Source organism: Takifugu flavidus, chromosome 13, assembly GCF_003711565.1.
Source record: "Takifugu flavidus isolate HTHZ2018 chromosome 13, ASM371156v2, whole genome shotgun sequence".
Classification (NCBI taxonomy): domain Eukaryota; kingdom Metazoa; phylum Chordata; class Actinopteri; order Tetraodontiformes; family Tetraodontidae; genus Takifugu; species Takifugu flavidus.
Genome location: NC_079532.1, coordinates 8,969,325 through 8,980,328, shown reverse-complemented (window position 1 = coordinate 8,980,328; position 11,004 = coordinate 8,969,325). Strand labels below are relative to the sequence as shown.

At 45.8% G+C, this 11,004-nt stretch overlaps 1 long non-coding RNA gene across 1 annotated transcript; it reads right to left on the bottom strand.

The window, feature by feature from the left end:
• Positions 1-6,485: 6,485 nt before the first annotated feature.
• LOC130535874 (uncharacterized) lies at positions 6,486-10,292 on the bottom strand. The gene is made up of 5 exons (XR_008953226.1): positions 10,153-10,292; positions 9,461-9,794; positions 8,597-8,734; positions 7,530-7,665; positions 6,486-6,934 (listed from the first exon to the last, which is right to left on the bottom strand). It is a non-coding gene; the product is annotated as an uncharacterized LOC130535874 (long non-coding RNA).
• Positions 10,293-11,004: the final 712 nt, after the last annotated feature.

Genomic DNA, 11,004 nt, shown 5'->3' with positions numbered 1-11,004 from the left:
ATACTCGAGACTATGTCTGCAGGAAGGGTTCAAATGTGTGAGACTCAGCTGAGTAAAATGGAGGCATTGATGATGCATCAAATACCCTCTGTGTCACATTTGCCACGGTTTCACACCTACAGATACATACTGTCAAAAAACAAGACTTTACTGTCCAAAGTCAAAAAAGGGACATTTCGGAAAGATCCCCGTTCACGCAGTTCATGTTGTAAATGTCTTACTCTGTTCTTAAAGATCTTCTGCAACATTTAGTTCCCCACAGAACTTTTATTCTGTTTACTCAGATGCAACCTTTTCCCACAGAGAACTGATGTTTCACATATTTAAAATGATAAAAACCACAAACGTGATAATTGTGACTACAAAGATGGGAGTTTAATGGATAATTCATGAGTTCCACATCAAAAAAGCTGTTTAAGCTCCTGTTTCTGAATACTGACGTAGGACAGCCGGTCGTCTCTTCTGCTCTTTTGTCCTTAAAGCAATTAAAAGCAGATGCTAATGGGCAGCATGGAATCGAAGAGTGGTCCTCAAGGAAATGGCCGATTCCTGGTCCCTTTGGGCCGAGCCTCCTCGGTCTTGGCCCAGGACCTCTAACTTGGCCCAGGACCTCTAACATTCAAGGCCAGCGTGGTTGGACGGATGTGCGTCGTGACTTCCTGGAAGCGACAAACATTTTCCACACATTACGAAAGGTGAAGAACTCCCTATATTCGAAGCCATAATGGAGAAACTTTGATTTTCCTTGGTTTTCCTAACTTTACCCCAAGAAAAGTTTATTTCTGAGATGAAGTCAGCTGATTGGAGCCACTGATTAGTTCGTCCATATCTTCAATATTTGAGCCCGGCTTTGGTCTGTGGTCGTCCTCCACCTGTTCTACAGAACAAACAATAAAGCTGCCGGCTGAAATAAAGCTACTCCCGAGTCTCGTGGGGTGTTATCTTGTGTCACACTGAAAGATAATTGCCTCAGAGATAATCTACAGGTCGGCTTTAATGAGTCTGAAAAGTTTGTTCTTCTAAGCACATTTGGATGAAAGGACGTCAGATCTGTCAGGCTGCTCACTTTTACATCTGCTCCCAAGATTGCGGAGGGTCTGTTTTGATGAAAACCCTTCCTCCGTAGGTGGACGTGTTTGGGTTTCTGTCATCTAATGATGAAGAGTAACGCAACGCCCCCCCCCCCCCCAGCCCACTTGATGAATTTCCCCTTATGATGAATGAGAGCGATAGCACTGAAGATTCCTCCCCCATTCTGATGTCTTTTTCCAACAGTTACTTATCGGCCCGACTCCTGGCGTGGCTCAGCTACAGGAGCAGCTGGGTTGGCTCGATCTCGGGCCTGATTGATGATCACTTTAATTCAGAACAACCGGTCAGGCTTTGTGTTTTTTCACCCAGGAAGTGAACAAAATCCAGGCGTGTGATCTACCAGCAGATCAAAACTGTTGAATTCTGCTTTGAAGGTGGAAATTTCAACGAGACTTTTTTGGAGATCAATTGGATTTTGGTCACAAACGTGTGCCGACTTGATTAAATGACCACGTGGGATGAGATCCCACATGTGTTCAACAGCTTACCGGAACCCAACAAAAGTGGCAATAGTTCCCGATTCCTGTGAGCGTACTTAATGAGATGTCATATTTGGCCTCTGTGTGGCTTATTTCTGTTTGTTGTTGGGTTTTCTGTTGTACCTTGCGGCTTGTTTAAGTTCTGTTTCCTTTTTCTCGCGCGCTGGTTCCCGAGGCGGCGGCCACTCCCTGCTGGGGCTGTTTTCACAAGTCCTGTGGTTTGGTGTGCACGTCAGGGATGACTTGGATTTTTGGATTTTCCCTCTATTTAGTGGTCAGCCTCTTTAATGAAGTTATCTCCTTATTCTATTTTATAATAAAAACATAAAATTAAACGGTTGTTGACCGTCTCTGTAAAACAAACCTGTGTCCCACTTTTTGTGAGGGAAATTCCCCAAAGTTGTGTTGTCACAACCTCATTCCGTAAGCCAGACCCCTTCACTCATGTGCCTGGAAATAATTGATTTAATGATGTCCTCATGTAACGCTTGCAAGCATTTAACATTATACTCATGTCTCATGTCTAAACCCAGTCTGCAGCTGAAAATAAGCCATTAAGTTGGTGGCGATGTCCCCAGCTAGCGCTTGCACAGAGCAACAGTGGTTCTCTGTTGTGCAATTTTTCAATTTGTAGAACTAAACTGATTATCAAGAATTGAACAGAATCGTTTGTCAGACATCAGAGACACTATGTTACTGTGGTAGGATATTAAATGTTCAATCTCCTGGCCGTTTCGTTTTCTTCTTCTCGTTTTTTTTCGTTTAAAGCTAGCTGTGGAAATCAAGTGTGGGCAGGGAACAAGGCTGCAGAAAAGCCAGCATTCCTGCTTCAGCGCTCACAACTCTGATGAGATAAACCGTTTATGGCAGATAAGTACGGCCTCTTCTTAGGGTTAGATGTTTCAGTTGAACATAAAGGGCTCCCTTCACTCCTGCTAACTACCACCCCGAGGTCACTCCACCTCACAGACACGTGGGACGTGCCCCCTTCACTCACACATCCCAGCATAACAGAGTTTCTAGGTCACGGCTAATTCTGTGCAAAGATGCTCAGCCTGTTACAGAAATCCCATTAATTGGTGCCAGGGTTCAACGTCACTTCCACTCCTGCTTCAATACAGCATCAATATGCAGCTCAGCTTCAGGAGACCCCGAGAGATGAAGGATGTCAGAGGGGATGGACGATCTGACGAGCGAGTGAAGTGGAGAAGTACGGGCCAGAGTTGGGTGATACTCAATAATACATTTCCAGGGAAGGTCGGTGGATAGCGAAGTATTACTGTTGCACTGCCCATTCGCTCCTTGGCCCTGAGTAAATGATCTAATTCCAGTGACTGATCTAATGTCAGCCTGACATGTGAAGCAGGGCCTCTCCGATAAGAGGAGGCACGCTGGCAGTGAAGCATCAGAGGGCTGTGCGTGGAAATGAAATTGATCTGTTAGTCAGGTAGGGCAAATCTAGGAACCACGGGTCCCAGCAGCTTCAACTTTGATGTGTTTTAACTGGCTTGTGTTACCATGGTGACCGCTCCCTGGGTTGTACGCAGGTTTTCACAGAGTGAGACGTGATTGTAGTCCAATTGGAAATGGTGCATGTTTGGTGCTAAAATTAGCTGCGTCCAACACAGCAGTGCAGAAATAATGCTGCTATGGGCTGTGAGTGATGTGGACGACAGTGTTCATTTATTTGATGGAGTCTTTTGGTACCAATACAGAGAATTTCAGGTTTGAAAGACAGAAGTCTTAGAGAAACACCCGTGTAAAAATAAAATGGTGCAAAATGACCTTTTCCTGGACCTCTAGAGTCCAGACTTGGAGTAAAATTTCAGTTAGAGTAACAAAGAAATCGGGCTTATTACTATTGTTATTATTATATAGACATCGATGTTGTGGGAGTCTTTCCAATGACATTAAAAATGCACCGTTCACTCACAGCAAATGTGCATGGTCCTCATGAGTCTCCATGACTGGTGAGGGTTTGCCTGTTTACTCATGAGCTCCAGTTTGCGGTTGAGAGCAGTTAAAGCTGTCGTCACCTTTTCACCGTGTCCTCGCTCACCTGTTGTCCTGCCTTGTTCATGGAGACGGAACGCTCCCGACTGTTCATCTGTGCGAGCGTCTGATTTGAGCGGATCTGATGGTGTTTACTCTCGGTCTCCGAGCAACGATCAGTCAGCGCGGCTCTTCTGGAGGCGTCGCTGCCAACTCTTCCACAACAGTCAAAACTCTGAAACGGTTCCGCCCGTATGGCCTAATGACCGAGACGTGTAAATACAAACTGGCCTGATTTATTTAGACAGTCTTAATGTGCAGGTCTCTTAATCTTTTAAGAGGATTTCAGGTAAACAAGAACATAGATTCTAGTATTTTGTTCAGGTCCATTACCAAAGCTGCAGCATTAAAAGTTTTTTTTCCCCCCCGACCAATGGTTTGAGTCTTATTTAAAACAGACTGTTCTGCCCTCCTTCCAGGAATCAAAAATGGCTTTAAACAATCATGGCAACATTCCAGCACAGACCATTTAAGATAAGGGGTTAAATGGTCTTGATATACTGTGATGATTATCCCAATCAGATGAAATAAACCGTTAAAGCCAAAATGCACCCTATCAATCCCCACCACATGCACAAGAGTCATGCACACAGTTCTCAGCACATTTGTGTCTCTGTGTGCAGCATTACACAACAACAACTGGGCCGGTTTTCAGGAAAGGCTGAGATCTTTGGCTCTGTTACGGTGCAGATCCGAATCACCAAGATGGAGAAAAGATATTTCAGATTGCACAACAGTGGTGAGCGAACCTGCTAAGCTAAGCTGAACCTGACTGGAGACGAGGCACCGCGAGGCTGTCCTTGCCCTGGACGCTTGTCCCTTCTGGCTGCACGAGCGCCCTCGCCTCACACCAGCACCGCGATGCTGGTACCAGCTCACGCCTGGGTGGACTGGCTGATGAACTCAAATGGTCTCTAAAACAACACGATCACAGGTGCCATAAACGTGATGGCGTCCTTTAAGAGTTCTTTTTCTTGGATCCATCCGTCACTTCCCCCTCTGAAGGACAGACGGTCCCCATTACAACAAAGGTTGGATTGCAGTCATCTGTTCCGTTGAGTTCACGACAGAGCCGGGGCCCCTCCCTGGAGGAGGCCTCCACTGGCAGCACATGCACATGAATAATGCATGCACATGCTGTGCACTGGTGCCTTGATTGGGGAGCAGCACTTAAACCCTTTATTTAAAAAAAACCCAACAGAAATAATATGTATTTTAAACTGCTCAAATCCTTGACAACCCAGTACTTCCAGAATATTCTAGCTTCTCTCTCCCCCCATAGAGCGAACCAGGACTGGCAAAGTGCACGTTTGGATATCAAAGATGGAAGAATGAGTGATGTTTGGGATTCTGATGCCTCTGTTTAACCAATAAGATTCCAGAATCTGGGGCGAGATCTCCAGGAGCATGTTCCACTGTGTAGTGGCCATTTCCCAAATTAAGGAGTAGGAGGTTTGGGAATGTGTTCCAGAAGGTGGCTTCATGTGGGCAAGGCCCACATTTCCAGCGTTGCTCTAAAGAAGCGAGGGGAAGATGAACTCGTGTGCAGGCTGAAACAGATTTACAGAGGCAGCATCTAAACTTCCCTCCTTCAGAAGTACATTTTACAGATTAATGTAATTCCATCGGGGACCGCATGATCCTTAACGCGGTGCCAGAGCCGATGATTCACCCATTTGAAACGCCTCTGTTCCGTGTGCGCCCACGTCTCCGAGTGTGCGTGCAAGCGCCGGCGTACTGCTTAAACTTGGGTGCTGACGGACACTGTACTCGTCACATGGCGCTGCAGTTTCACCCGGCGTTCATAATGGGCCTAAATCCCTGGATAACCATCAGGCCAGTCGGTTGATGGAAGAACAGGTTAAACACATAGCGGTCTGTCAGCGCCGTTGTAGGCTAGGTTTCTCCTTCAGCACCTGCTGATTAACAAGCTCAAGCACTTCAGGAAGTATTATTTCACCCAAAGTATGTTTTTCAACCTTTTGAGGCTTGAATCACCCCAGGTTCTATATGACATAACTCATTTAGAAGGCACTAAAACAGCAGAGTGTTCCAAAGTGCTGCATTAACGCAGCCTTTCATACGGGGTTGAAAAGCCAAAGAACAGAAGTGAGTTTTTAGGAGGCTTTTGAAAACAGGGAGCGAGTCAGCCCGCCCGACCGTCACCTATCTTCACCTTGGCCCCTTTGACTCCTTGGCCCCTTTGGAAGAAGCTGCATTTCACCACGCTGAGCATCTACAGGTCCCCGTCCAGATCGGCAGCTCTGGTGTTCAAATGTTGATTTAAAAAATACCCAAATCCCACATACATAGCAGTTTATCACAGGTTCAAAAGCAAAGCTATTTTTTCTTTCGGCCCAGTCGGTGCTGCAGCCGGTCGGCCCCTCTGCGGGTTTCCAATCACTTCATGCAAACCAGATTCTGGCCTTGTGGTCGCTGAGCATGATCCCAAAGGAAAAACCAGGACGAAGGAATGAGAGGAAACTCCAGGAGAGGATCAGTGGAATGAGTTAATTCCACAGATATCATGCACCTTTATGTTCCCCATAAGCTTTTGGGGCATTTCCAAACCACCAGCACCTCACAGTGAGGCGGGGCATCTTTCATTGGGGGTAATTATGTTTGTTGTGTAAATTCTGATTTTTGGAGTGTTTTATGACGCACTTATGGTTTTACTCATCCCCAAACTCCTAAAATAATTATCATTAGATGGATGATTAGAATCTTTTTGTTGCTCTTCCAGCAGACGTGTTGCCCGTCTGAGTCGTACGAGCGTTGCCAAGTTCATGCCCAAAGAAAAAAACCCACACGTTGTTGCATTGTGGTTCATTTAGCTTTTTTATTATGTTTTTGAAGCAGCTCATTTATCTGCTGAAAGAAAGTGCATGGGATCTTAATTAACATCTCATCAGTCAATGCATCACAGGGCTCTGTCGTTTGTATTTGCTTTTGCTTGCTGTACGGTGCCTCCGAGGCAGAGATGTTCTCTGGGGAAGTGGTGCACGTCCCTCCACTCATGATGTTGCGCAACATCAGACCGGTGGTTAAATGGCTCGGTCTCGTATCAACACACACACACACACAAAAACGTTATTGCTTCACACACAAGCAGACACAATGTTTACGCAGCAATTAACCGTGGAACACACGTGTGACGTGTCCAATGATTGACGGTTTAGGAATTAAATGTTGGTTTCTGAAACAGGAAGGTGGTTCAGGATTAGTCGCCACAAGCAGCTTCTAGCGCTCAGTCGCACCGCCAGAAGATGATGTTGTTCAGCTCGCAGTCGCAGACGGTTTAAGGTCGAAGTCTGAAAAGTCCCAGAGTTAAAAACAGGTTTGCATATTTTACAAGCGTCTGCGCAGCACAGAAGTCCTGTGGTCAGGGCGGCGAGGATAAAGAAGGATAAAGACAGTCAGGGTGCGAAGATGTGCACCGTACTAAGCTTCGATTGGCTCTGTCTATAGAGTATATCCCTCCTACGTCAGCAACCTGCTGTATATAACCGACGGCGGAGGCCTCAACAGCCCCCCGCTGTGCTTGAAAATCTCACAAATTCTCCCCGAGCCAGTCGCCAATAAACCTCAAACTGTAAGACCACAAGATGTTTCTGTGCTTTTGGCTTCTGCTTCACATCGAAGGGGCCAGAAAATATTTACAACAACTAAACATACAAAAAATTTCCAGCTGCTTTGTATTTCAGTAGAATGTGTGATATTAAAAACAGACTCAATTCAAGGGGATCCAGCAGAGCGTATTCTGAGAAGGATTTCAAGCACCACTCCCCCAACCAGCCCATCACAGTGACCCAAGGTCTAGATCAAGGTGATCTTTTTTATGGAGCAATTTGTGGTGCAGTCAGCAGTGCTAGAAAAAAAGAGAACAAACAGAACCCTCATACATACAGGAGAACCAACAGGGAGGGAGTCCATGTCCCATGATGCCGTTAAGGAGTCCAGCAGTGATGTGGAGAAATTCATTTTTCAGTCTAGTTGTCCTGCACCTTCGGCTAAGCACATCTACGAGCTGTTGGAACAAAGTCTGCAAAGAGAAGGCGAAGACAGACATCTAAAATGGCCTGAGCATTCTTTGTGGTTTTAGATAAAAGGGAATGTTTGTCCAGATTAAGATTGGCGTTTTTCAAGGTCAAAGACTCAAACCACGAAATGAGAGAATGTTAAGAGACTCGATAGTTCCAGCTTCCATAGACGAGACCAGAACCAATCAACGCACAAGTCCTGTTTCCTTCAGAGCAGGTTTGTAGGCAGGAGTCAAACACACGATACTGCAGTCTTTTATGCTAAAAGGAATTCTGCTAAAACTCGGTAAAGCCCTGTTTATGGAACTACGACACAGGTCCAGACATTTCATTTTCCTGGTAGGACAAATTCCAGATTGCTAAAAGTTACTGAGCGACATTCCAGGTTTACACTGGTTGAACTTGGCCATCACAAGGCTGCGCTGTAGCCCGTGTAGCCGTGCAGCGTCCATGTTGGCCCTCAGGTGGATTTATACAGAGGTGATGAACAGCCGAGGGAATTCCCTCAGGACAGAAAAAGGAGACGATGACACAAGGATTCCCCAACCACCACCGTGTTGCACCAGCTTTTACAGGCCAATAAACGGAGCCCCCACCCAGTGATCTCCCTGCCACCATCGGGCCTCTGTCAAGGCTTTAAATCCAGAGCAGGTTGTAGAGCTGTAGGGCTGTTTCAGCAAAGTTGACTATCAGAAAGGGCGACGCTCAGGTGGCCTCGCCTCGCAGGCCTCTGGAATACTGGTGTCAAGTGGAACAGAAGCCTCGAGGCGAGCAAGAAGACTTGTACGTTAAGAATTCGTTAATGAGACACAGAAGACAGGTTGATCCACAAAGAGAGCACGCTGCTCTCACTGCTGCGGGCCGCTACGGCGTCAACGGGAACGTCACTGATGCCAAAGTCTGGTGAAGTATTTGCAGAGTTCGGCTTCAAACTTTGGTTCCAGCATGAAGGTTCTTTATCCCTTCTGAGACATCTGACACTGGTTTGAAGGCCAGTCGGCTCTTAGCTCCACAAAGAGGAAGTCGGCCTGAAAAGATTTTCAAATGCAGCCTCCACCTTTTGGCTCCTCTCTGAAGTTGAATTAAATGTGAAAGAATAGATTGTGAGCTTGGAACAGGCTTTCTTTGAATATTTCAGAGACACATTCACGAGACCAAATGGAACAAAATGAAATGTGTCTCTGAAACACTGTAGAACATCTTTCCTCAGCTGCCTCAGGCAGCAACAAACTACTGGGAAGGTACCATCCCTTATTAAAAAGCCTCTACAGGGAAATTCCTTCCATTGCTAATTGAGGTCCAATCATCAAAGAAGGCTGAAGAATTACACTCTTCCTTGGACAAATGAATGAATAACCTGTATTTTCATACAAGTCTGTGTTCCATGCAAACCAGAGAACCTTAAGACCTGTAGATGCCTTGAAGTCATTTATGGATTTATCATTTCTACAGGGATCATATTTCATATGTAATGTATGTAATGCAAATCCATCATAATCAGTTTCATCCGCTGCTACACTGACCAGGAGAGAGTAAATTAGAATATACGCTCTTCCTTGGACAAATGAATGAATAACCTTGAGACTTGGAGGTGTCCATTAGTCCCTCCAGCATGAAAGCAGCTGCTGCCTCCTTTGAAGCAAAAGGGATTTTTTCATGCCGCTGTGACTTGTATCAGGTTTTATGCACTTGTCTTTATACTTTCAGAGGCATAAATGAGTTCTCTGATTTTCTGAAGGCGCGATTGTTGTCACAAAAAGCTCTAACAAACCAAGACCAACATCAAAAGAAACACACCAGTAAAGAGAGTTAGCCTTTGGCTAATCAGATAAGGCTCCAGGTTCCAGGTTTAATTAAGACTGCAGCAGACTAACTGGATAGGCTAACACTTTATGGTGGATTAAGTGGGGGAACTGGCTGTTTAAAGTGTTGCCCGCCCCATCGTTGCTAGGTAGAGGAGGCTGGAACACAAACACAAACTACATAAAGACAGATGGAAACCGAACGTTGCAAACTCCAGCAGAGTTGGAAACCAGGTGACGGCCTGCCACCAATTTGTATGAGCAGGAACAGGTGACGGGGATCTCCTTGATGACGGCACCTGGCTCTCAGCATGGAGTCCGCATTTTGCCTTGTTAAGCAGAAAACAAACAGGTGGGTAATGAGACGCAGTGGCCTGCACGCACAACTGCAGGACCGCCTATAAATGGAATGCATTAGTCAGTAATTCTCCTAGTGAGTTTCAAAGTGTCGACTGTGCAACAGTCCCATTGTCACCTGTGCACTGTTGCCAGGTGAGCTGTGACGTAAAACAAATCAGGAGTTTGTGCAGGAAATCAAACAGAAGCTCGTATGTCACTCATACTCCTCGACAATAACGTGACCCCAACAAAAATCTTTCAATAAGAAAGCCTTCACATAGCATTCATTCCCAGGTTAGGCAGCTCTATGTTCTTCAGTATCAGATCGGATGATCGATGACCAGCTACCTTTGATCCACCCTGTTAAGATACAGACTTCATCTGCAGGAGATCCTGTAGACTGTGTAGCAGGTCTGTGGGTCGGTGTGACGGGTTGCATTATCCTGCTGAATGAAGCCACATTTGCAGATGCTTGGATGGGGGCAAGGGCTGTTGATTAATGCCGACCATCTACAAGTGCCAACAGCAATTAACCCTTGATTTTTCCACCTGCGAGAGGATCTAATGTGCTTGTTTGAGTTATGGCTCAAGTTTGAGTTTATCAAGTTTGAGTAACTGTGAGAAACATTTCAATCTGCAGTTCTAGGTATTAAAAATCAAAGAGAATTTAGGTATATGGTTGTTTGTGGAAGTGAAAAACTCCCTCACAACGTTGTTTTCTGGTTACCCAACAGTGTGAGCAACAGCACAATCCTGCTTTGTACCAACTGAGTTCGCGGCAGCCGCATCAGAGCAAGTTTTCTCTTGCCAAGAAGCTGTCTGTTGAGCTTCTCCATAGTCCTCTTTAAATCGAAGTCCTATGATCTCTTAATGATGGATTTAAGGCTCAATGGTTACGCCTCAAATATGCAGGAGCAAGTGTGTGAAAACCCAACTCGTACAAGTTCATCCATTGAGTCACACTGGTGACTGGTTTTGAAAACACATAAATAAACGCCTGCGGCCTGGAGCGCTGCAGTTGGCTGCATAGAGGAGACTGACCAACAAAGTTATCAGGTGGGGGGGGGGGGTGGTACACAGGAAAGTGTCTGATTGGGTATTAGTGCACGGACTGTGTGTACATTACACCTCTTGTGTGTTGCACTGTGCCCCCAGAGGCCTTCAGGACACTGGCCAACCCCACTGACCAAATGTTCATAA